Below are 27,385 nucleotides of genomic sequence, written 5' to 3'. Positions count from 1 at the left end.
CATCTTATGACCTCGTGCTTTGGAAATTTTGATGGTTGCTAGGGACGCTTTGGTCCCCTAGCAACAACCGAAAAACCTTCAAAATCGGTACCATTCACGCGAAATCAATTCCAAAAGCCATTATCCCACGTATGGTTATGAAATTTGGCACGAATGATCTGCAGGTGATGCTCTATGAAATATATTCCGTTTTTGTGATATATGGAATAGTTTACCCGCAGCGCCCCCTACAATTAGGGTATGCACGAAAATTGGCGAAAATTGAAGGCCCCCTAGGCGACCAGGTGAGTGCATCGATACGAATGAAACTTTGCAGGTACATGGTACTCAATGAGTACTACAACTTTGCCTCAGGACATATTGACCGATTTCGCTTAGGTCAGGGGTAAAAGGTCAATTAGTGCAAAAATCGATAATATGCGAGAGCTGGAGGTGTCTCCGCGCCAAGTGCTACTCCTCCTAGGGTCATGGTCGGATGGTCATGAAAATTCACACTAATTGTCTGGAATACATTGTGCACAAACGATCGAGCCGGATTTTCGATTTAGATCTTTGTTCACCCACAGCACCCCCTCGCACTTTGGGGATTTCCGATTTCAAACCGCATTTTCGGTACTTTTCATTCAAATGGATCCCGAGTAGTTATCAGTAGATGGAACTGGATGAGATTTGAGATGCATAATCTTAAGGTGATTCCCTATCTGCTATATGACATCCATTTTGCTCTATATCTTAGAGTTTCCATGCTCGGCGACCCATCGCCGCCTACCGGGATTGTCTATCTATCTCTCTGTGTAGATTATATACATTACGTGTTGTATTTAGTGGACTTCATTGTTATATTACGTGTGTTTTTGTGTTCTTATTTTGTGATATTGGTATCTCTTATACGAGACTTGAACCAATTTATTATTACTTTATGCTTACAGATTATTCTTGGAATCTTGTGGATTCTCATGAGATAGATTAATTATGTCGTCCCAGAAGAAATATATGAGTGGCTCACAAAAGAGAAAGTTAAAAGAAACCAAAGCTGCACAACTCCAATCACTTCCAAAGCTGACAATATTTTTTGACAAAAACAAAAAAGCAAAGTCAAAAAAGCTTTTGACTTAATGGTCAAAAAGCTGACAAAAACAAAGCTGACATATATATATATATATATATATATATATATATATATATATATATATATATATATATATATATATATAATTTTTTTTGGAGGGGGCACTGATAAGGTTTGGCCGAGGGCCCACAAGCAAGTAAATCCAGCCCTGGGGTCATGCCATTGGGTCCATAGTTGCTGGGGTTTAGGGGAGTCGTTCATCCGAGCCTTTAAGCCCTATAAACTGGATCCGCCCTTGATGTGTCGTTCAGTGATCAGTGCTTTGGTTTTACGGGAACCCGATAGCTATAATTTGTAGCCGATGGAGATCGAATTGTATGGACAGGTGGATTAACGATTCATCACCTGGATATTCACGGGAACCCAATGGAGACGTTGACCTGGAGTTGTTCGAACCACAGAGGGCTTCTTGTTAAATCCGTAATCCCTGTTCTCAAATAGGCCACCCTCATGAGCAATCTTGTGAACCCTAATTTGAAGATTTCCAAAATTACACTCATCATGCCGGATAGAGGAAAACAAAACGCACTTTGCAAACTCGGACTCCAAACTTTCTCAATGCTAGATCCAGGAGTCATAATTAGGCGGCAGTTTGTAGAAGAGACCGAGAACCCTTGCCTCTGTTTCACTTATCTTGGCCTGACAAGGTGTGGGTGTGAAAAGACAAACATGAGTGGTCAGAGTGAAAGGTCAACCATATACATTCCTCGTGCACGAGCGATCAGCTGGGATTACCCACCACGCTTTTATTTCTCCGATGTGTTTCAACATTATTTCTTCACCTCGCCATAACATCTTGTTTTGGAATGGAGCTGTCAAAGCACCTTGTGATACTTTCGCACCCTGGCAAGCAAACACACCTCTGACCTTTTTAAAGATAGGAATACTTGACAGACTATTTTTGTCACCGAGCTTGCTTTGTATTACATGGAGACGTTTCATGGCCTTGATTGTCCTTCATCTACTCATTTCGATACGAAATCTGTTGTTTGTTTAAAAAAAAAAAAAAAACCACAAGTCTGAGTTGGAACTGAAAGCATTTCCATGCAAAAAACATGTACCACCATGAAATAACATGAAATCAGGTGTGACTGGTTCTTCTTCTTTTGTATGCAGGACATAGCTGTGGGTTTACATCATTGCTGGTGATGCAAACGGTCCAGTGTAAAGTCCGTCTGAGGGATGACATTAATGCCTCGCCTGGCCTGCAGAACACCAGGATGGCAGTTTATAGTTGGGTTATGATTCGAACCCAGGCGAGACAGCTCAGAGTCTAGTCTAGTCTAGTCTCGGCTATCCTGCCAGACTGCTTAACAGATTAGCTCAAAGGTTGCATGCTTGTCTTTGAGCTCTCCTGAGTTTGATTGCTGTCCCAACAATGCACTGTCCTTCGAGTGCTGCTTAGCCTGGCTAATTCATCAATGGGTACTCCTTGGTTTGGAGGGGATATAAAGATGGATGGTCACAATCACTGAGATGCAAAGTCATTCTCCTTACGACTAGGCCACGACCTGACTTGGATGACATCACTCAAAAGAAAATCCTTTATATTTTATTTATTTCGTATTCAATCTGTGGCCGCTGGCTGCATCATTGCTGGGAGCGTGGCTGTGCTGCTGATGAAATGCCCCCTGTTTCCAGTGAGCTGGTACTCCTTTTGTTGATCTCAGAAGGATGACAGGTTGAATCAACCCACTTGGTGTTATTTAATGGCATGGCAGGGCCTCAAACTCAAGACCCTAAGATCTTGAGCCAGCCACCTGAACCATTAAGACAACACCATGCTTAACCTCCATATTGAGCCCTATCCTATTGCCTATTATTTATCCTATCCTGTCCATATATCCTATCCTATCCCTTCTAAAAAGAAACTAGCACACCATTTTGATGACCAGATTCGGTAGTGTAATGGTTATAGCATCTGCATCGAGTCTGGAAAGTTGGCTCTTTGAACCCCAGCTGAGTAATGCCAAAGACTTTAAAAAAGTACTTCCTTGCTTGACACTCAGCATTTAAAAATACCGGGCATAGTGGCGTGCGCCTGTAATCCGGCTACTTGGAGGCTTGGGTTGGAGGATCGCTTGAGGACGGGAGCTCTGTGCTGGGCCGCGCTATGAGAGGGTGTAGGGCAGCCCAGAATCATGGCGAAACCCAATCCTTATCCCTGTGTCGTAAGAGGTGACCAGGGTTGCGTCAGGAAGGGCATCCGGCGTAAAACCTGTGCCAAATCAGTGTGCGGATCATAATGGATGATCCGCTGTGGCGACCCCTAACGGGAGCAGCCAAAAGAAGAACAACAAGTCAGCATTTAAAAAGGATAGAACTTGGACAAACAACCATAAGTTGTGAACCTCATCACAGCCTTTGATGGGCCGAATGGCCTCCTCTTGCATTGAACTTCCTTCTAAGGGAACTCATATTTCCAATTAGTCCAAGTATTATGAATAATATAACACTATTATCAATGGCTACCCTGGTGTTATTAGTGTTAAGCCTGTACTTTGAGCATTATGTATTCCAATTGTTCAGCCTGCGTCAGAGTGGCGACCCATCGAGGATTGCACCCAATAGCCAAGGAGACTGCTTTGGCAGCACCAACGCTCTGCACAGAGTATGGTCCCGATGGATAGATGGATTGTTCAGCAAGAACTCTCGACCGCCATGTGAGCACACCTCTTTTTTCACGCCAAATCAGGTACAGCTGAAAGGTGTGATGGGTGAGACATAGTGAATTTGTGCTACATCTGCAGAACAGCAGGGAGGTTACTCAACATCCTCTGACAGACTGGACCAAAAACCTGATGTGGCTGAAGTGACATCTCCAAAAGAAGTGACATGACATATTTGTATCACCAATAAACAACCCTTGAGCATTGTTCTTGTGCAAACATTAACCATCTGGTTTTTTTTCAGCAATTTTTTTTTTGCTTTTGCTTCTCTGTCAACTTGTCTTCATGAGGATAATATTTCATCGCCCATAATTGGATCAATTCCATCATCAGTGGTCGGAAACAGAGAAATGCATCTCCGAAAGGGCTGGATTTAGGTTTTTGGGGGGTTTTTTTTCAATGGGACATCAAATATTCTTTGCAATGCAACTCATGTCCTAAGCACAGCGAAGAACATTACAATATAGTCCATGTAAATATGTATTGCACTAAAACGTGGAAAATAATTACACATCATGGAAAAAAAGGAATTACACCATTTAAAATTTATTTATTGATCATTATATTTGACTGGGACATTTTAAAGGAATAACGATAGAAATGATTTAATGTGAAACTCCATGAATTGGGTACTTCATTTCCACTTTTTCTCTCGGGGGTGCAATTTAAATAGCGGCCTAAGAAAACATTTGCAGGTATAAATTCAGTAATGAAGTAAATTCAGTATGAACGAGAAGAGCACTCGGTAGAGCACATACCTTCACCCCATAATGCCTGATCCACGGGAACATTTCGGGCCCGATACATTTTATAAATATCATGTTATACAGGGTTATATCATTTTTGGCCTTATCTCTCAATGGTGAAGAATCTCTTTAAAAAATAGATAATTCTCGTATCAAGATCAGGATCTTCACTAAAATCGAATCAATCTGCGTCCTTTTCTTCTGACAAAGTGGAGAGCTTGCTGTCATACCTTGCCTCAGATTCTGCAACCAGTTCAGATGGCATCAGCTCACGTGTCCTGAAAACCTGCTCCTCTACTCTTGCTCACCCTCTTCTCTTATATTCACCCTCTCATTTGCTCAAGGTCATCTGCCATCTGTTTGGAAATCAGCAAACATTACTGCCCTGCATAAAAAAGGTGCAAAAACAGCTCCCTGCAACTACAGAGCAATCAGCTTTCTCACAATCATCAGCAAGGTTCAGACATTAAATCCTTCCTCTTCTCCAATGGCTTCATTTCCAATCATCAACTTGGTTTCAGACCAGGTCACTCTCCCCTGGATATGCTACTTATGCTCTCCCAACAATGGATGGAGGTCCTCAATGCCAGACATTAAATCAAAGCCATCTCCCAAGACATATCATGTGCTTTTGACACGGTCTGGCACCCTGGCCTGTTCACCAAAATCTTCCCATGGTATCCAAGGCCATCTCCACTCATGGCTCGCAGACTTCCTCTCCTGTCACAGTCAACGTGTGGCCCTAAATGGAGTTCTTTCATCCCCTCTTCCTGTCCAGGCTGGAGTTCCTCAAGGCAGCATTCCGGGCACTGTTCCTTTCCTGGTTTTCATCAATGATCTCTCCGACTCTCTGGAAAATCCTTTTTATCTCTTTGCTGATGACTCCACCCTCTGCCATACCATCGGTCATCCCTCAGACCCGCAAGCAGTAGCTTCTTCACTCACCACAGATCTGGATAAAATCACAAACTGGTCCAACACGTGGAACATGTCTTTCAATCCTGACAAATCTCACACTCACGATGTCTCTCTGAAAGGACCGTTTAGAAAACCCCCACATCTACTTTCTCAACAATCCTCTGGAAGCAGTCCTTTCAGTCAAGCTTCTGGGTCTCACTATCCGTCATGATCTTTCCTGGGAAAGCCACATTTCCAACCTGGCCACCAAAGCCAGTCGCCGACTGGGAATCCTCCGTCGTGCAAAGTCCTTCATCGGCCCACCTGAGATCCTGACCACATTTAAAGCTTTTATCCACAGCCTGATGGAGTACTGCTCTCCCCTTTAAGCTGGTGCTCCTGCCTCTCACCTTTCTCGGATTCACACTGTGGAAATATCTCCCGTGGTGAGGCTGAATCTTTGGGCCTCTCACGCTCTCTCACAACAGGCAAGTCGGTGGTCTTTCTGTCTTCTACAGTCTCCTCTCCAGTCTCGCACTCCTGCTCTGCCTGCAATATGTCCCCTCCATATTTCCGCTGGGTGCTCAAGGTCCGCCAGCAACCCCCTTCTGGTAATACTACCAAAATTAAGAACCACTGCTCACCTTCACACTTTCATTCCTCGTTTTCCCCGCCTTTGGAACAAACTCCCACACTCTCTTAAATCCCATTCTTCCCTCCAGGCCTTCAAAACAATCGTTCACCACCCACTCTTGTCTTCCCCCATCCAAATCCTCGATCTTTTCTACCCCTGTTAATCCACCCCAAATCCATCTCCTTCAAATTTCCTGCTTTCCTTCCTGAAAGTCCCTGTAATGTCCATCTTGTATACTCCATGTTTACCCCCACCCCATCCCTCTCCCTTCCACAGATCTCCGAATGTCTCTGTTCCCCACTCTTTTGTCCTTCCCACTCCCGCCCCTCTTGTCTCATGCCCCCCTTGCTGTGCGTTGTGTGTTAGCTCTCATACGAGCCTCGACAATGTATACAAAAAAATAAATGAACGAGCTGATGATCACAGTGCAGTCAGTGGAGGGATGGTGAACAGACTGAGCAGTTGTAGTCCAAGAGCATTAGGGTTTAACCTGGACATTTTTGGTAACAAGCTGATTTTTTCAGGAAAGGTCCAGGAATGTGTGTGAAATAACATACTAAAAGTCGTCATGAATCCTCCTTGAGCGTTTTCCGCAATCCAAGATGGCGTCCAAAATGGCCACCATTTCCTGTTTTTCTCATAACTTTGCAAGTAGGTTTACCTATAACACATTTTAAATGTCTACACATATGTTTTGAAGTATAAGGAACTCAATACAATACATATCGGAAGATTTTGAAACACACAAAAACGAATAAAACCGCTTAAGCTCTTTCAGAAATCCAAAATGGCGTCTGAAATTGCTGCCGTTTCTGGTTTTACACCAAGGTACTTCAACACGCACTTTAAATGTCTTAATATATGTTTTGCGACTCAATGAAATGAATCATATACTTATTGGGAATTTTTCAAAAACACGCATTTACCAATAAAAACACTTGAGCTCATCCTGAAATTCAAAATGGCGCCCGAAATGCCCCTTTCCCTGTTGTTGTTTTCTCATAACCCTGGAACTAAGTAACCCAATAAAGCACACTAAAATGTCTTTATATATGTTATGGGAGTCAAGGAATCTAGATAAATTCTTATTCGCAGATTTGAAACACGCATATCTATACCAATAAAACTACTTGAACTAGTCCCAAAATCCAAAATGGCGCCAAAGATGGTTGCAATTTCCTGTTTTTCTCATGACCCTGTGACTAAGTTACCTCATTATGCACTTTAAATCTCTAAATATATTATGTCTTGAGAAATAAGGAACTCATTCAGATACTTTGAAGTACAAAGGAAACAATAAAACCGCTGAAGTTCTTTCTGAAATTCAAATGGTGCTCAAAATGTCTGCCACTTATCAACACACTGCTGTTTTAGCCTGTTTCAAGAGGCAAAGACATTCAAAACAAGATCATGCTAGAGATTCAAACCTCAAAAGTTTCAGATGAATCTTTACCTTACGCATGCACACACCTAGTTGCATCAGTCATTGTCTTCATCGTCGGATGCTGTATCTTCAATGTTGATGTCCTCTGAAGTTGGGGTAATATCATTGTCGGCATCTATAAGAGTTGGTGCTGTATTGTTGCAATTGAGACCACTGCATTTACTGCACATTGAGGTACAAAAGAGCCCAAGTTTCTTGCAGCTACATGTCATGCTTCTGCAACCATCTGGTTTACACCCACATGCCACCATGTTCAGCAAAGTGTCGGGTGCAACAGCAATGTCTGTTTCTACTGAGGTAAGAGTCCCGTCCTGAAATCGCCAGCCCCATTCTGTTGGAGATAAGGAGTTACCCATCCATTCCTGGACGGTAAGATAGGCGCGATATGAATGTTGCTTTGCTGCAGCACTAGTTGGAGGTAGACTTTCTAGCTGAAAGGATGAACTCAGGGAACTGCGACCGATTGCCCGTTTGTATGCGATGTGACGGTAGTCATCAAGAGATTCAAAACTGCTGGCTCCATAAAGCTTAAGAATGAAGCCTTCCCCAGCTTTTTCCACCTCGTCATGGGTGCTTCCACTGTTTGTGAAGGTATCCAGCAAGTCGTAGTCCCGCTTCTTGTGCACCATGTTGAAAGCTTTACGCTTGCCCTGACGATACATCGCAGAGACCGTGTCACATCACACAGCATGCATTCACAGCATGAAGAAACATCAAGTGATTTCTTGTGTCCCCGATGGCATGCTGAATCTCATGAATGTTGAAGACCGTGACAGGATTACTGCGGCATAGCATGTACACATCTGTGGAAGAGGTTGCCCGAGCAACTAGCATTACCAGTAAGTCTGTGTCCGTACCAACGACAGCAACTGGCACATGTTCTGACTCTGCCAGTGCTAGTGCTGTGGAGACAATCAGGGTGTCGGCGTCTGCTTCTGCCTGCTTGACACATACTCCAGCCATGAGCATTTTGTCACGTAGAGTTTGTAAAAGTCTCGCCTTATTGTTGCCGTTGGCTAAGAAAGCTGCTTGGGTTGTGGTGGTTGGAATATCATCTTCAAATATGATGTCACTAGAGGTACACTTCTGAGCTCTTCGTTTCTGCTCAGCTATCTTTGTCGAAGTTGCGCTTCTATATCCATCAAACACCACCGTTGATTGAGCTCCATAGTGTTTTAGGATGTACAGCTTGCGTGCTTCAGCATCTCTTAAGATGTATTCTAATGAGTTCCTCATACTTCAAAACATATATGTAGACATTTAAAGTGTGTTTTGGGGAAACCTGCTTGCAAAGTTATGAGAAAAACAGAAGAGGCGGCCATTTTGGACGCCATCTTGGATTGTGGAAAACGCTCAAGGAGGATTCATGAGGACTTTTAGTATGTTATTTCACACACATTCCTGGACCTATCCTGAAAAAATCAGCTTGTTACCAAAAATGTCCAGGTTAGGGCCTATTTTGACCTAATGCTCTTGGACTATTGAGATCTCCTGGATGCGTTGGCCATGACACACTGCTTTACGCTTCCTTTTTCTTGCTGTCCCTACCTCCACTTCATTCTCTTTGAATGCACGAAGCATCAATGAGAACCCCCTGTCCTTTTCAGAGCTGGCTGACTGACTCGCACTTCATGCTGTTTCCTCTAAGCCACACACAGTCACCATTTACACCTCCCACACCAGTGTGACCACTCCTCATTTTCATAAATGCCAAGGTGAGCCAATGAAAAAAAGCCAAGAATTCACAAGGTTTCGGAAAAGCGATGATAATAGAAAACCTATGCGCCAAGAAAACCTATAGAAAACCAAGACGCCAAGGTGAACAACGAATAGCCAAGATCTTGTGAAAAAAAAGCCAAGGAGTGGTCACACTGCTCTCCATACATCTCACATCACACTCTCGACCCTCCTCTTCCCTCTTCCCCTCCCTTTTGTTGGAACCACGTAAGCCTGCCTGCTTGGCTCACTAACAGTGAGAGGCTGCAAATATGCCTCAATATTCTTTCTCTTCTCGATGTCCCTCTGCCTTACATGGTTTCCCCAGAATGAACGAGGTGCTGTGCTGGGCTTCTACCCCTTCTACTGTGTGTAGAACTGTGATTAATTGATTGAATAAGACTGGACATCTGTGCTCGGGGTGTCTTTCTGGATACTTGGCATAACCACTGTGCTTTGAGCAATGGGCAAACTACTCAGTTTCAATGTTCTATGATGTTTGTGATGTGTTGCTATGTTGCGTCTGCACATGCATGGACAGGCCTGGTGTGCGATGGTTGGATTAAAAGCTTGATGGACGACAGCGGCGGTCTGGTGACCCGTGTTTCTCTTTGCCTCGATACCAGTTTCGGTTCTGGGAGAACTGAACAATGTGGAGTAACTGGACAGAAAAAAAAAGTGCTGTATTCGTGCAGTGCCAGCAGGGGGTGCTGCATGACACAACATCAAGTTGGCTGTCCCATCTGCAATTGTGTTGACGTAAAGTATTCGATGATTTTTGGACGAGTACTTTGGCTTCGAGGGGCCACACAGTTCCTGCCGGTAAATTAATGGAACAAATGTATTTGTCGATTGTTGCCAATTAGAAAGATTCTGGATTTTACATTTAAATCTGTAGAGGTGCCCTCTCTCTCTCTCTTGAGTACCATATGTAGAATACCACGTGTCAAGACCCGAGTTCCACTGGATTGGATGCTGTTCTCCCTCTTCCCCCACTCCATAATGCCACCCTCTTTCTTTCCTTTGTTCGGCACTTAATTTCTCCTGTGATGTCTTTTGGCTCAACATTACCTCTGCCACCGACGGAAAAGGAGGATATGTTTTCACCAATTTCTGTCTGTTTTTTTTCTGTTTGTGTACAGGAGACCTGAAAAAGTTCTGGACGGATCCAGAGATGAAATTTTGTGGACAGGTTCGGTGTGTGACAATGACGAACTGATTAAATTTCGGTGAAGATCCGGATCCGGATCCAGATCAGAAAAGTTTTTGAGTGATTCTTAACCATTGAGAGATAGGACTAAACGAAGATATAGCACGAAAACTCAAAAAGTTCCGGATGGATTCAGATGAAACTTGGTGGACGGGTTGGGTGTGTTACCGGGTTTTATGAATTTGGTGAAGATCCGGATCTGGATTTTTAAAATGATTCTTCACCATTGAGAGATAGAGCCAAAAATGATACATTGCATGATATTACAAAAACGTGTTGGGCCAGATTTGTTCTCGTGGATCAGGCATTACAGGGGATAGGTGTGTGCTCTCCTGAGTGCCTCCCTGGTTGTTCCTGCGATTGGGCTGCTTGCTCCTGTGATCTTACCTGACACACACACACACACACACACACACACTCAACACTAAGCAGTCTCGCCTGGGTTTGAAACCTGTCGCAGCTCTCTCCCGTCATCCTGGTGTTTTACAGGTGTGGTGATTCATCACTGGGTGTGCCGTCCCTCGGATGGACGTTAAACCCTGTGTCAACTGGCCCATAACAGGTTCATCAGGCTTCTCTGAATGACGTTTTTGCAGACTGTGTGTCTCAACAATAGTAAGCCATTGTAAGACTATGTCCTGTGGAATTCCACATCCTCAGTCATGTTTATATACTTATTCATCACGTTGTCGAGCTACATGACCATGCTTTCCTCTGGTATTATCTTACCTCTGGAGCAATGCCTGAAGACCTCTGCTCTTGTATGAGTGGTTGTAATCAACATGCAACAAATTTCATCAGCCCAAATGTTCATTAAATTTAGCAAAGGCCAAGCCATGAGTCTGTTGCTTGCTCTTTGAAACTCGTATAATGCTGTATGTCAATGGATACATCACAATGAGAGCTCAGTAAATGGGTAAATTAGGCTAATGTGATGGATCAATAAGTAAATTAATAATGAGATGCAGAGAATAAATGGCATGACATTGTTATGGGCTCAACACACACCAGGCTCACAAGGTGCAAACTCTGACCCACCGCCATGACCGATCCTGAGGCCTGGAGCATGGATAACTCAATGGCCATGAGGATTGTTGACCAACTGCGGACACCGGTCAAAGCAACCACACTGAGCAGGGTCCTGACGTCCACAGCTACGTTACCTACTCATTGGTACAACTACCTGAACTAGAGTCCACACCCTCAGCATTCACCCATCCTCCAACTATTATGGCCGAGTGAACTGTGGATGAAGGCTGGCTAAGCACGACCAAAGTGAAATGGTGGGGCATAACTCCCACCTATCTATTACATACACACTGTGTCGGATCAATGAAAGAAAGGATACGAACGAGCAGGTTTGAAATGGAACAATTATTCATTTACACAAGCACACAATGATCATTGAAGCATGTATTTACAAGGAAAAGGCAAAAAGACACAAAGAAAAAAAAAATTACCCCAAACACTTATTTCCCCCTTATACAGACTTACTTACACACGCAAGACATGGCATCATCATTCAGCCAAAAAAAAGAGACAGAAGTTGCAGAATGAGGCAGTTTGGAATGATTCAACTCCTCATTTACTTCACGCAACCAAGAGGAGTTGAGTTGGGCCAAAGATTATAAGTGGAGGGGGGGTTAGGGGAGGTGAAGGGGATTGGGTGGTGGAGTGTCAGTGCTGTGTCAGAAGTGTGTGGTATGAGTGTAGCTGAAGCTGTGTGACACACAAAGGACTTCACCGCACCCTTTGCTCATGGGCCACTCTCCTCCAGCCCCGCAACGACTCGCTCCTGCGTCTCGTACCCCAGCACAGCCTGGTTCAACTCGACCCATGCTCCGGCAAGCAATCTCTGAGTCAGCAGTACGGAATGTTATTGCGTCCCTAGTGCATCGATAAAACAGCGGCGAACCGAGTCGAGTCCTGGCCTGTATACGTGCCACATCAGGCGTGGCTTTGAGAGAGCAAACTTCATATGAGCATCTTTCACATTGATGGAGGTGCAGTGAATGGGCTAAAGAAAATCTTTGCATCATGATGTTCAGATGGCAAGGCGAGTCCCCGCCCCACCCCTCACACGTCCGGCAGCGAGGGAGCACTGCCACTCCCTCACTCGTGCACAAATGTTCCTTTGTCCTGTGCTTGTGTTTGAGAAGCATTGTCCCATGTGACAAATATAGGAGTGCTGGGAAGGAAGAATGGGGGAAGGTAATTCGGTTCCAGTCCGGAGGATTAATTGTCTCTAACAGTGAGGGACTCATGAGCGCATCCGGGTTCTTACAAAGGTTGGTGGTGACTTGGAGACCAATTAGTATGGGATGTTCAGACTGATGAACGGATGGTCGATTGTGAATAATATAAAGTGAATAAAAGAGTGAGGAATCGGAATGTTGAGGGACTGGTGAGCAGATGATCAATTGTGAGGGAATAACCGAGTGAGTGGATCAAATGTACAGATGAACTGAAGGACAAGAATAAACCGACTGCGGAGTTGAAAGAAAGACTGATGGCGTGAAGGAGGGGTTGTTGAATTGAGGTTTGTTGAAGAGGATTAATGGTAGATTGAGGAGATGAAAAGCGGAAAATGGGGAGACATCACACCGGGAATACACAGACTATCCTGACTATGCATCCCCCCCTCCTTCCCCTGGCCAAAAAGGGAAAAGGTCTACCTTCCATATAAACTAATGAAATAAATAATTCTCGGAGAACCCTATGTGTACATGGATGCTCTCCTTCGGAGTACATTTCCAAAACCGTAACAATATAAACCGATCTTGTGTTTCAGTTCCCTTGTGAGTTCCTTCGGTGTAAGGTGAGTGATCAACAGGTGGAACGCCATGTCAGGTCACATGTTGTCGGCAAAATTGTATTGCGTAGAATTTCAAAATATCATTGCTCAACATCTGGTTCACAGTGAATCCATAACAGAAGGGAAATGATAGTGCATTTAGTCTCTCGTGGATGAAACATAGGGGATAAGCATCCTTTTCACACTGCTTCAACGTGCATCCTTCTATTCCTTTAGTGTCTGGCTGAGTGTGAAAACCACTCGTGAAAAGGACAGCGCAATGTCAGAATATAAGAGTTTGATCAACTTAATTTGAAAGCTGAATATCCAAAAGTTGAAAAGATTTTTTTTTTTAATACTTACAGAAGTTGTGATGATTTGCAAGTTTTATGTTTGGAAAAACCATAGTTACAATAGCATGAATATGTCAGAAAGTTTGATTCTGATTTATAACATCAGTTTTGGGTCAATTTTTATTTTTCCGCATCTGAAGCTTGTACTGTACTTGTATTGCTTGGAAAGCACAAGGAGATTAGTTCGTCCATGGGCCCAAGCATATATCGGTACCATCTGACGAAACCAAACTTTAGGGCTACTAAGTTATTGGTAGGGACTATATGATTATTTCAATATGTGATAACCGTTCCAGAAGAGCAGCTTAGTGAATGTATTTTGCATTTTTACCGTTTTACCATTCTGAGATATTGACGTTTTGGGGGGAAAATCACACAATGGACGATTGACACATCCCATGAAGGTAATATCATTCAATAACAGCTCAGGATATCCAGATTTGTTTGCCTTTTCGCTTTCATTATGCGGAGGGTGGGTACATTCCAGAGATGATAACTGCCAATAAGCTGCCAGTCTGCAATGGTTATCACATCAAAATATGATATATATACACCAATTCAAAAATCATAACTGGGATTGGTTTCCTTAGATGGTACCGACAAGTGGAATTTTTGGCCTGGGCCCATGGACTAAGTAGGCAATCGACAAATCATCACAGTACATGGGAATTTAGCCTCTGCGGCTCACAGCATCATGATGCAAGTTCCCTGAATGTAATACAAAATTGGCCAACACACTAATTGTATTTGAACACCACTGGAAGTACCAATACTGCATATCAATCATGCTAATTTTGACTTCAAATTAAGTGTGTGGGACATTTCATCAATTCGCGGAAACCACGATCCAAATTCTTGAAAACTTCAGCGATGGACCATTCCAGCACTAGCCTCTGTCATTTGTGGTTGCAACGCACAGTTTTGCTTGCTGTCCTTGGAGGAGTCGTCGTTCTCGCAGCCCCGGCAGTTCACTAATTCTCGTTTTGACCGGAGCTTGATCTTCCCGATGCTCAGGGCTTTGATTTATTTCCATTCACATTCCCCGAGGCACTGGTGTGAGTGTGGGAGTTTTATAAACAGAGCTGCTTGCAAGAGTGTTATAGGCTCTGGTGATGAGAATACACACAGCAAAGATGGCTCCGTGCTGCTTATTCGTACTTGGGCGAGAGAAACATGACCGAATGAATTATTCTGCCTGTGAATGATTTGACATCACGGAAGATGAATGGGTGTTATTGAGATTGCCGGCTGAATCCAGGGCCAAGTACCGTGTTTGTAAAAAGGAATCATGATTGGGGAGGGATAATCTCACTTTCTGCCTGAATGCATCAAGGTGATTGGAGATTTCTGAAGGTCCTTGGGAGTTCAAGTGAACTGGAGGACTGTCGACCTTTTGCACATACAGATGGCCACCATTAGGGGTCATATATTTATTATTTCTATCAGTGGAGCATATAAATGAAAAACGAAGACCCACCCACATCTCTCACCTGTGAATGGAGAGAATAACCAATTAGCTCTCACCTGGATGGTATGCATTGTTGTCTACGCTGTCGCTGATTCGGCAACAAGCAATGAAACCGGTCCAGCAGCTGAGGGGGTGTGCAACATTGGGATTCTCATGTTTGTACTATTTGTTCATGTCTTTATAGCTGTGGAGGAACTCTGGGAAGGGTTTGAAACAGTAAACGGCTTACCTTGGGCAGCCTTTCATGGTTGTTTTCAACCTTGGGTAGCTTCTTCAGCTCGAAGAGCAGTCGATTCATTTATATAATCCAAGCCACCTGTGGTTAATTGATTCGGTGAGAGCTGATTGGTTATTCCCTGCATTCACAGGTGAGAGATGTGGGTGAGTCTTGATTTTTCAAATGTATACATATACTGTATAAATTTATTTGTGTAATATGTCCATATACGCACAAGATGTCCCATTGCTGCTAACACCCGCAAACCTACTCCCTTTAATCTATTTATTCAGCAACCCCTTCTCCCACCGCCCTCTTTGTATCCCTTTTCACATTTCCCTCGAAGTCTTCATCCACTCCCACTTATTCTCCTTATCCCACTGCCTTTCTTACACCTTCATTCCTTACCACTTATATCCCTTCTCACTACCTTTTCTACCCATTCACCGACTTCCCTAAATTCCTTCACCCACTCCCCTCTATCCCTTCACTGACTTCTCGTTGTGCACTTTCCCCCTTTCCCAATCACCTACTTCATCATACCTTTTCACTCATTTCCTCCTTTACCCACATCCCACTCCATTTATCCAATCCTCTGTTTACCTATTCACCCACTTTTACCCCTGAAAAGCCAGATTGTGAACCCCCGAGGAACCAGATTCTCTTGCTCATCCCTAAGTTTACTTAAAATTTGCTTTGATTCAGATAATACAGTGTCGTATAGTATTTCTGTGGAAACGCCTCCTGTGGGGTTAATAGTGCTTAGAATAGAGCAGTTATTTCCTGAAAGTGAATGTCTCATGTAAACATAAAGTAATTAAATGTGATCTATCAATTATAATATTGTTATGTTTGTGGGGGTAGATGGAGGAATTTAAGAGGGAAGTTAGGTCCGTGTGTAGAGTTGTTTAGTCCGTGGACATGTAGGAAACATCTTGATGTAATTAAGTAGGGCGACTGTGAGCTTAAGTGTTACTTGTCACCACATGGGGGGGGGGGTGGTGCCTTATTAATTATGTAGGGGTCAAGAATAATTTCCCCTGTATACAATTGCACCCCTGTGACTTTTCCCAATGCTTTTATGACCAAAACCACGATAACAGACAAGCAAAACGTGCCGAGGGGGCAGAATCCCCACCTTCCCGGGTTCCGTGCGAGCAAACCATTCCCCGGAGGTGGAGGTTTGATGGGCGTGACGTGAAACGCATGAAGAGGAAGGGGGTTTGGGAGGAGCGGATCAGATTGGAAGGTGGCGGAGTAATAACCAAGGGCTGCGAGTGGTCGGGAGAGGATGTTAGTCAGAGGACACGGAGGATCTCGCTTTTGCTCTCGGCACGCCGAAGGCTGCACGATTCTCGTGCTCATGCTGTGTGAATTGACTCACGTGTTGAGCAGGACGTTGATTGTTCGGCTGAGCCGTGTAGTGCGTACGTTTCTGAGCAGGGAAGGAGAGCGTGCCTCATGGCCTCATCACGGGGCCTCAGAAATGGTCTCATCGTGTTGGCCATCGTTGTGAACAGACCGGGTGCAAGAGAGGAACGGTCGGCATATTCATTCATGAAATGAAGCTGCACGGAGTCTCTGAGCCTTGGTGTTAATTACCGCTCACAAGGATCTCTGGTGATGTGTAGACGACAGTACTTCCAAGTTCCAACCAATAACAGTGGAATTGATTGGCCAGTCTATAGGCACTGTCTATATATACTATACACTGTCTATATATACTATACTGTACACTGTCAATATATATACTATACAGTCTGTACTTATCATAACTTGTAAAAAGTAAGCTATGTCTGCTTTTTACCAACACAAGACCAGTGCTCAGAAAAGACATGAGAAAGAGCAGCAGGATAAAGAAGCACAGAAAGACTCTTGTACTCTGTTCCACGCCGGCGTAATTACGGCCAGGAGCTCTCCATCAAGTGACTGGAGACTGACAATTCCACAAGTGATGGAAACAATTTGTGCGAAATCTCAAGGTGGTAACGCTATTGATGATATAAAAGAACAATTTCTTTGTGGAATTGAAAGTGAAATGGAGAGAGATGGTGGATCATTAGCACAAGACAATGAACTCTCACAGAACATTGAGAGCAGCCTCAAATTCCAATGTAGTTGGGCAACTTAGCTAAATATAGCATAACAATTGTGCATTTTGTTAGGAAAGCACCACATTTGGCACACTAGTAGCCTATCATATTATGAACAGATTTGGATATTGGGCCATCTCAAAATTTTTGATGGCAGTGGAAAATGGCTGCCACAGCCATCAGCCGATGAATTTGAGATGGCCCAATATCCAAATCTGTTCATAATATGATAGGCCACTAGTGTGCCAAATTTGATGCTTTCCTAACAAAATGCACAAATGTTATGCAAAGTTGCCCCACTAATGTGCAAACTTTGACATCAGCCAAGTCTCTGAAATTCCATCCCAGACAGAAGTAGAAAACTGTGTGAGAGGAGGCAATCAGGAATATCCGAAAAAATTTTCCTTCTGATGGACAGGGTCACAAATTTCCAACAAATATCTTCAGTTTCAAAATGCCGAACGGTGAAACTGGCAGTCGTCCATGGGGCTTGTTTTTAGCCAAACAAAACAAACATTGTATTGTTTGCTATGCAGACTATTCTCTCACATGATCTCACATCTTTCAACTTCAGCACTGGCATCGCCTGCAAGTTGGAGTAGGACTGAATCACAGAAAAAAAACTGTGGGACAGACTCCCTGAGCATGAACAGAGCCTTGCACACAGGACATGTTATGTTGCTTGGCGTGAGCTTGAAAGACACCTAAAAACACTCTGGAGTTGATGACCTCATCGAACAGAATACCTTGCTGGAGGCTGAAAAGTGCAAGAAGCACCAAACAAGGATCATCAATGGAGTGCTCTTCCTTCGTGAGAGGGGATTGCCTTTCCGTGGATCATCCCAAAGAATTGGAGATGTTCACAATGAAAATTTTCTTGGTACACTGGAGCTTTTAGCAGATTATGATTCCTTTATACAAGACCATATCACAAAGTCCAAGTGTCACAGCAAAGAGGAGAGCGAATGCAGGCCCACTACCTTTCTAGTGAATCACAAAATTAGTTTATAGATCTCTGTGCTGAACATGTTCATCGGTTAATGTTGGATGAACGGGAAAACACTCGGTATGCTTTTTTGTTGTGGTTGATGCAACACCAGATGCCAGTGATACAGAACAAACAACATTCATCCTCAGATATCTGTCAAAAACAAAGTGGATTCAATGTTCAAGAACGTTTCTTGACCGTTGTTGATTGTTGTGAGAAGGTAGGAGCACAGATCACTTCCATGATTCTCAAAGCACTGGAGGAGAATAACATTCCTTGAACTGATTGTCGTGGGCAAGGATATGACAATGGTGCAGATATGGATGGAAAATACAATGGTGCTCAAAAACACATAATTGAAAAGAATCTTCTTTGTGTGTTTTCATCTTGTGGTTGCCATATTACATTGAACTTAAGTGGTGCAGATTTAGCAGCTGGAGTTGGTGTTCCTCTTCTTCATTGCACAAATAAGCAAGGCGAGTGGACAAACTCTTTTTGCTGACATAACATGGGGTCCGTGGAATAGATAAATGTCGCTTCAAGTAATCGGAGATGCGTTATACTTCGTCCTCTACTCAATATCTTGAATGCATCCACATTGTAATGTTCAGCACAGTTTGCATCCTCAATCAAATGCTGTCCTATAGCAGATGCACACGATGTTGAGATTGATGCTGGGACCTTCCTACAAGCATGTAATCTCCAACATTGTTCAGACAATCTACAACATATTCTCCAGTTGCCTTCAGTGGTGGAGCACACCACAAAACAAAAAGGAGTCCTCTCTGGATGGATTACCTGGCACAAGATGGACAGATCATGTTGATAGTGTTCGACCATTTGCAGCTCACCTCCCTGGTATACGAGAGGCCTTGGAACAGCTCCTCACACTGAATCTCTCTCCTAAAACAAGGAATGATGTTAATGGTGCCATCAAGTATGTATCTTCATTCATCTGCATCATCATGCAAAGGTGTGATTTTGAGCATTATGAGGAAATAAAATATCAAATCGCGGTTGGGGTGGCCGGTTTGGGACCCGAGGGTCCTGATTTTGAGCCCCTGGCCACATAGTTGAATTTACACCAGGTCGGGTTGACTCGGCCTGTCATGCTTCCGATGTCGGTGAAATGAGTACCAGTGTACTGGGGTGATAACCGTACGGAGTAACCTATGTCAGTGTCTGTTGTATCATAAAGTACTCCAACAATGAGGAATCCAATATTCTCCAACGGTTTTATTCAAATGAACATGGGAACGTAACAAGTTTTGTGCTGCACACCTCCTGACCTCTCACCCCGAACTCCTTCTTCCTCCTCGCACCCTCTAGCGTCTAGTCGATGCTCAACACCACAGTGTAGTGACCCACCCAAGACTGTGCTCCTTACCAATTAAACTGCCTTGACAGATCGATGTGCCTTCACCGCACGAAAGGAATGGTATTATTAGCTCCTGTTGGACTTTGTCCAAAACGGGGGCTTTTGGATTTAGTCTCAATTTTCATGTCCGTGCATGCTTGCATCCGTCCACAACCATATCTCGGACATGTATGGAACGATTTTATTTGTACTTGGCACAAAGACAACGCATGATGTATACATATGCACGTCTTTTTTTTTCGACATCAGATCCAAGATGGCCGACTGGCGGCCATTTTAGTTGTGAAAAAAACACCCAATGTCGAACATGTCCTCGACCATTTCTCGGACATGCATTTACCGATATTGTTATTATTATTATTATAAGATCACATCATAGATAAGTGTGCATCGCCATGTCTGCGGAGGCATCTCCTCTGCGAACCGATTCGAGAATCGACGCTATGCGACAAATATCTTCGGCTATGGAAGCAACTTAGACTCAAGCCAAACAAATTTAAGAAAGGACAACGATAACCCCAACACAGAAGCTGATAATGTGATTAACAAAACTCATTCTCGGAAAACTTCCAATGAGCTGCCTGTGTGGAAACAACGCAATATTGTATAAAATCTGGCGACATCGCGAGCCCAAAATCCAGAATCACTGCTCACCTCCACTCAATCGTTTCTCTTTTTCTCCTGCTTGTGGAGCCAACTTCCTCAAGCTCTTCAATCTCATTCTTCCCTCCAGCTCCAGGGCTTCAAGACAGCTGTTCACCACCAACTCAGATCATCCCCCATCCAAATGATCTTTTCTACCCTTGTTAACCCTCCCCAAGCTCACCTTAAAGTTTCCAGTGTATCTTTCCTGACAGCTTTCTTCTATATCCATATTGTTCACTCCATGTGTCTTCCTTCCCTTTGCCCTCCTTCTTCTTCATGCCCCTTATTTTTTTCCAAGTCTCCCTGTTTCTTTCCTCATCCCTGCTGTTGGTGCGCTTTCTCCTTCTAGTCAGGCAGCAGTTGTCACTATCCGATCAGTACTTCAATAAAGTTGCCAACTTTGATTTTTCACTTTTATTTGTTCAAGGACATCATACTGAATCACTTTCAACTTGTCTTCCAATTTTCAGTGTCATATTTCACCACCTGGGGGGTGCTTTTTCAAAATGGATGCCAAAATCACAGAAAAATGTTAAAAACATAATATTGACCACACATATCAACTGATATGATGATGTTTTCTGGATTGCTTCATCCTGGTGATACTAATTATGAACTCTTGTTGTTTTGCAGGGCTCAAGCTGATGCCGGGCCATGTTGTCTGTTACCCTGAAAGCAAACGCATCTGACCAATTGAAATATGGAACAGTGCATCATTTGTGCAGAAAAACGGAAGGATGAATTTTCATTCGCAAGTGAAATATCTCTAAACGATATTAAATTGTTCAGTGAAAGATGGGCTAGACTTAGTAAAAACATTAACATTCATGATAGAGTAAAGCAGATGAACATTGTTGCAGGGGCAGAATATCGCTCCCACAGAAAATGTTACAAATCACTTTGTAACCAAGTTAAGAAAGCTGAAAGAAGTCATGAAGAAGATTTAAAATGTACAGTGAACAAAAAGAGAGGGAGGCCAAGTACAAGTTCTGTGCCGTCAACTCCAAAAACAAGGAAAACCTTTGATCAGGAATTGTGTCTTTTCTGTCAGGGCAGTAGTGTGGAAAAACTGCATCAAGTTTGCAGTGAGCCTATGGGAAGGAAGTTCTTCCAGATAAAGGAACTGAGCACAAATGAAGACGTCCGCACAAGATTGGCACTCCTTTCTGATGCCATGGATGCATTTGGCCAAAACTGTAAATACCATCTGATCTGTTTCAGAAAGGAAACCAGACACATTGAATCCTTCCAGAGTACAAACACTTGTTCATCTGAAAATGAAGCCATCGGAAAGGCCACATGTGAGATTGAAATTGTCAACATAGTGCAGTTGATGATCACCAATAGTGATAGTTTCCCAAGCATTGACATGAAGACAATCAACAATGCCTATATTAAACTCCTTGAAGAACATGATGTAACAGTTCAAAGAACTAACTTTAAGCAGCACCTGAAGTCCCTTTTACTTGAGAAGATACCTGGGATTGATTTTGTCAAGAGTGGGCCAAAACCAGAAATTGTTGTGTCACAGTTAGTCAAAGACAAAATCCTCACATATGAGTATGAAAAATCAGATGTGGATGCCGAAAGAATACACTGGTGTGCACCGATGCTTGCGGATGTGGTGATGGGTGTGAAAATTCAGAGGTCTATATTGCAGAGGAGCTTTTTTAGACCAGTTCATATTTGACAGGCCCTATAATATTAATCTGCCATAGACAATACAGGGGTGATGAACTTACGAGATATAATTTGAACTTCAAATGGTATTGCATGGAAATGTTCATTACACTGGTCAACAATTTTTTACTTTCTGAATGTTGTCTAGATTTCTACAAGTGAATTAGGGTATTCTGGCACTTCTGAATCAGGAAATGGCATCCATTTCTCTCCATCAGGTCAGGTTTTTGTGCTAAGTTGATTTGAAAAAATCAGATCTTGTGACAAAATCAATTACATTTTTGTGGCATTATCAGCTGATTTTTGTCAACACATATCATCCTAAACATGTTTTTAAGAAAAAAATGTTTTGCCAACAACATTTATTGATTACACGATAGAAACATCGATTACTGTCATCTGAATGGTGGGCATTGATAAAGGTAAGTACAAGTAAATTGCATGTTGCGTCACCACTGTTCAAACTTCAGGGCTTGAACTTCCGTTTCTTCGAACTCCTGGAATGTTCAGCGGCAGGGAGGTCTCTCTTCAGATTCCAACAGTAGTCAGCCATCATGACTGCGTCCCAGCGACCCTGATACCTGGTCTCCATCTCCTTCATGTCCTGATGGAATCTCTCCCCCTGCTCGTCACTCATTGAACCCAGGTTCTCAGGAAACTGGTTCATATGTGAAAATAGGTAGTGCATCTTGATGCTCATGTTGCAGCCCAGGTTTCTGAAAGCAGTCAGCATGTTGTTGACAAGTTCTGCATAGTTTCTGGCCATATTGTTGCCAAGAAAGTTCTTCACTACCAAAACAAATGTCTTCCACGCTTCCAGTTCCACTTCGTTCATTGAGTTTTTGAACTCTGGATCTCTGATGAGCTGACGGATCTGAGAACCATCAAAGATGCCAGCTTTCAACTTCTCCATGGTCAATCCTGGAAAAGCCTGGCACAAGTAAGTGAAGCAGTCACCATCTTTGTCCAGAGCCTTGGTGAACTGCTTGATTAAGCCGAGCTTGATGTGCAGCGGTGGGAAGAGTATTCTGTCTCTGTCCACCAGAGGGTCGTTGATGACGTTCCTTTCTTTGCATGGCACCAATTCCTCCCGCACAGGCCAGTCCTTCTTCTTGTAATGCTGAGCACGGTCCCTACTATCCCACATGCACAGAAAACATGGGTACTTGGTGAAGCCAGACTGTTGTCCCAAGAAAAAGTTCACCATCTTCAGGTCAACACAAATAAACCACTTATGCTGATCATAACCAATTTTCTCCAGCACGTACTTCACCGCTTCATACTTCTCCTTCAGTGTAGTCGAGTGAGCGATGGGTACAGAGGCAAACTGGTTGCCGTTGTGTAGCAGAACACATTTCAGTGATCGCTTGCTGCTGTCAATGAACAGTCTCCAATCTTTGGGTTCGTACTGTGGCACTCCAAGCTTGAGCAGAAGCGCATGTCATAAATTGGCGCATGTAGGTATTGTACATTCTTCAGAGTTCGTTATTTCAAGAAATACAACTTTTTTGTATCACATTATTACAAAATCTGCCCCATTAACTTTAGTTTTGATCCACGAACTTTATGCTTTGCCTCACCAATTTTTGGAAGATTTTGAGGTTTTATGACTTCAAACTGATCCCTTTTCGACATAATCACCCAGAACTATCGTACCTGAATACTTCTTGTCATTAAAATAATTATTTCCAATCAAAACAATTATTTGACATGACATTTTACCCCCACCAACTTCTTCTAAAATGCTCCACACATGCGTACATGTGAACAAAAATGTAAAAAACGACATGTGGCCATATCTCAAAAACTTGACCTGATTGAACAAAACTAATGTGAGTTTTGGATTCAGCGCATCAGATTCGTCCTAAATCAGCTTAAAAAATGCAGACAACAAATTTGTTGTTGACCAGTGTTATACTTCACAAGTATTGTTAACTAAACAAAATTGATGTCAGGATACTTGTCCAAAAAGTGTAACAATAACGTATGGCGGTCTGGGAAACCTCGTCAGAAGTCGCGCTGAACAAGTTCCTGGTTTGAACAAACGGTACAAACACATATCCATTGATGTTTACTTCCCATTGTTACCATGCACGCTTATTCCAAAAGAGTATGGACCTGCTTGTTCCATACTCTTTTGAATAAGCGTACATGGTAACGATAGGCAGAAAAAAACAATAAATCGTGAGGTTGCGTGACCGTTTTAAACAAGGAACTTGTCCATCGCGACTTCCGATGGGTTTTCTCAGACCACCACACATATTTCATCTGTAGGCCTACAACAGTGTTGTCTATGAGTACACAATAATTGATTGAGTTAAGGTGTATTCAAATCACTGAAACCTTAATATGTCAAGTATTGAAGGAAATCATTTTTAACTAGTGAAAACATTAGGGACACTGCATAAAGGTGAACATTTTCAGTTGAATTTGAACCAAATCGGTAATCTTTATAATGAATGATACATTTTATGGGAATTTTTTTTTAATGATTTTGGCCGCCATCTTGGAGAAATGCGCCCTCTTTGAGTAGTTAACTACAATGTTTTTGATACTTAAGCTTACTGTTAAACTTATTTGAAGATCATTTGGCCAAAACATTCGAAAATATCATTCTAAATTACTGGAATTATTGGTGAAAATTACGTTTTGAACAGCTTTTTTATGATTTTGGCAGCCATTTTGAAAAAGCGCCCTCACATGGTGAAATACTTAACCGAAAATTAGATGACAAGTTGAAAGTGATTCATTGTGATGTCCTTGAACAAATAAAAGTGAAAAATCAAAGTTGGCAAAATTCTTGAAGTAGGTGACAACTGCTGCCTGACTATTCTCTTTCCCATATTCCTTTTTTATTTTGTCTCCTCCATCCATCCATTAGGACCATACTCTGTGCAGAGCGTTCTTTGGTGCTGCCGAAGCAGTCTCCTTGGCTATTGGGCACAATCCTGATGGTTCACCACTCCAACACAGGACACCAGCAAGCTGGCACTCATTTTGCCGACTTCGGAAGGATGACAGGTGGAATCCACCCCGTCTGGTATTAATTAAACAGCTGGGAGGGGGATTTGAACTCAGGATCCTCGGATCCCAAGCCCACCATCCTAACCATTAAGCCAACACCAGGCATATTTTATGTCCTAATATGTTCTATCTTCTCAGTCCTCCACGGCCCTCGACATTGTACACAAAAAGAAAGTGATGTCATCCACATGTAGAACAAAAGTGGTAACTGAACCTTGAGTATCAGATTTTATAACTTTGTGGACTTCACTTTGTTGGCTTCCTCAACATATCAACAAAAAAGAAAACATTTAAAACAATAATGGCACTCGACTGGGTAGAGTACATTCCTCTGCCATGCTGAACAGTTTACATTTTGTATCCCACTGATAAGCCGGATCTGTATCAGTAACATAACCAAAATCTAATGGGCTTGTTCTTGTCACCTACCCAATTGATCCACATCTGTCCAAAACTTTTTGAGATATCCTGCTCACAGACAGACAAATATACAGAAAAACAAACAGGGGTGAAAACATATAAACCTCCGTTCCCCTTTGGTGGCGGAGGTAAATATAGTTGTGCTTTCTTTTTGAGCCAAACTGTTGATTTATCATAAAATTGGTCTTTGGTGACATAGATGTGTGATGTGTCAGGCGTTGGAAAAACCCTTCCAATATAAACCTAGTTATCCTGCCCTTACGACATATACACAAAAGCCGCAAGTCATAATACTATTTGGCATGATTGTTGAAAGATAGTTGAGATGTTTGTGCTTACCCTTGATCTGTCTGGTCCTTGTAATTACATTCCCAGCGGAATTGGATTCCATGAAAACTACACTATTTTGTGTAGCCAGAAGGTGGCACTGCATCATGGGTTATGCCCTCCATCAGAGATGTTAAGCTGGCCAGGCCATCTGCAAAATAGGCGGATCGGCTGTTGTGATGCCAAACAAGCCGACGGCACGGTAAGCTGCATCTCAACTCGTGTACAAAACTATTAGCCTTACCAGCAATTGGCAAAGGTGGCCTTTTTGTACATCTGATGCACATAATGGGAGATGGAAAGAGTGCTTGACGGAGGCATTGATTATTGCATGCGTTTGTGTTTAGCATTCGCAGCATATGGCGTTTACAGGTGAAACCCCGTATCAGGTGTGGTAAGAGAAGGACGGAGTGACAAGAGAGGTGATGTTGATTGATCAGAATGCAAATATCTGGAAAGGAATGCAGCGAAACCCTAAAATCTTGCCTCATTTAACAGGACCCATCCTTGATTATAACCCGCAAGGCTCAAGGGGAGACAGGATGATCTGACAATCATCTATGACTTCTACTTTAAAGGTGCTAATTATTCCCTCCGAGTTGTGGGGTCGACCAGAGAAAGTTGGCCAAGGTTTTTCACAAACCTGTGTTTCACAAAACCACGTTCGACTGCAACAGGAGTATGGAATTTGCCCAGAGTTGTGGCGATAGCTCGCCTAGTCTTCGCACACTGTGGGGTCACACTTCGCACACATTGAAGACACTGTGGGGTCTTCAATGTTCACCAACTAACGCCAGCAGACAAGACGCCCAGTTTAACATTTTTCTAATGGATGGCACACACATTGATGAAGCAATCACCTTCCATGCAAACCAACTGGATGACAATTTCTGGCTGGGCCGACATTCAAACGCAGGCGAGACAGTTGAGAGGTGGGTGTGCATACCTCAAAGCTATCCCGCTACACCTAGACAGTTTAAGAGTAAGTGCACAACCTCTGCACCATGCTATCAGACGAAGATTTGACAAGAGTGGTTTCTTTAAATCAATGCCTCGACCTTTTACTCAGCATCTCTTGCTGATGTTATACTCTCCATTCGGTGCGGTGAGACCACATACTTTACAATGACAGGTTTCCACTGATCTTCTCAGCTCGCAGGATAGCCAAAAGGTTGCACACTAGTCTTTCAGCTGTCTGGCTTGCATTTGAATCCTAACTAATCTATAAAACTGTCATCCTGGTTTTTCATATGCAGGGAAGGTATCGTTGTGCATGCTTGGCCTCGGATGGACATGCAACTGGGTGTCCCGTCTGCGAGCACTAGTTGGTGGATATTAAATATCCTGCCTTGTCTTTTGCAAAGAGTAGATGAGTTACCTCCAGCACCATGAACAGCACACCTCAGTAATGATGCAACCAGTGGATTGCATTCAGAATTTAATCGCAGTCAATTATTCATTTGCAAACAATGACAATAATATCATATTCTAAAGCTATAAGAAGCTAATTTATGATTTAAGAGGCAGGGAAGAACATATGAAAGCAGTGTCAC

This window comes from Eptatretus burgeri, chromosome 8 (genome assembly GCF_056783735.1).
Source record: "Eptatretus burgeri isolate ZD-2024b chromosome 8, Ebu_testis_v1, whole genome shotgun sequence".
In the NCBI taxonomy this organism is placed as follows: domain Eukaryota; kingdom Metazoa; phylum Chordata; class Myxini; order Myxiniformes; family Myxinidae; genus Eptatretus; species Eptatretus burgeri.
This window is presented reverse-complemented; position numbering follows the sequence as displayed.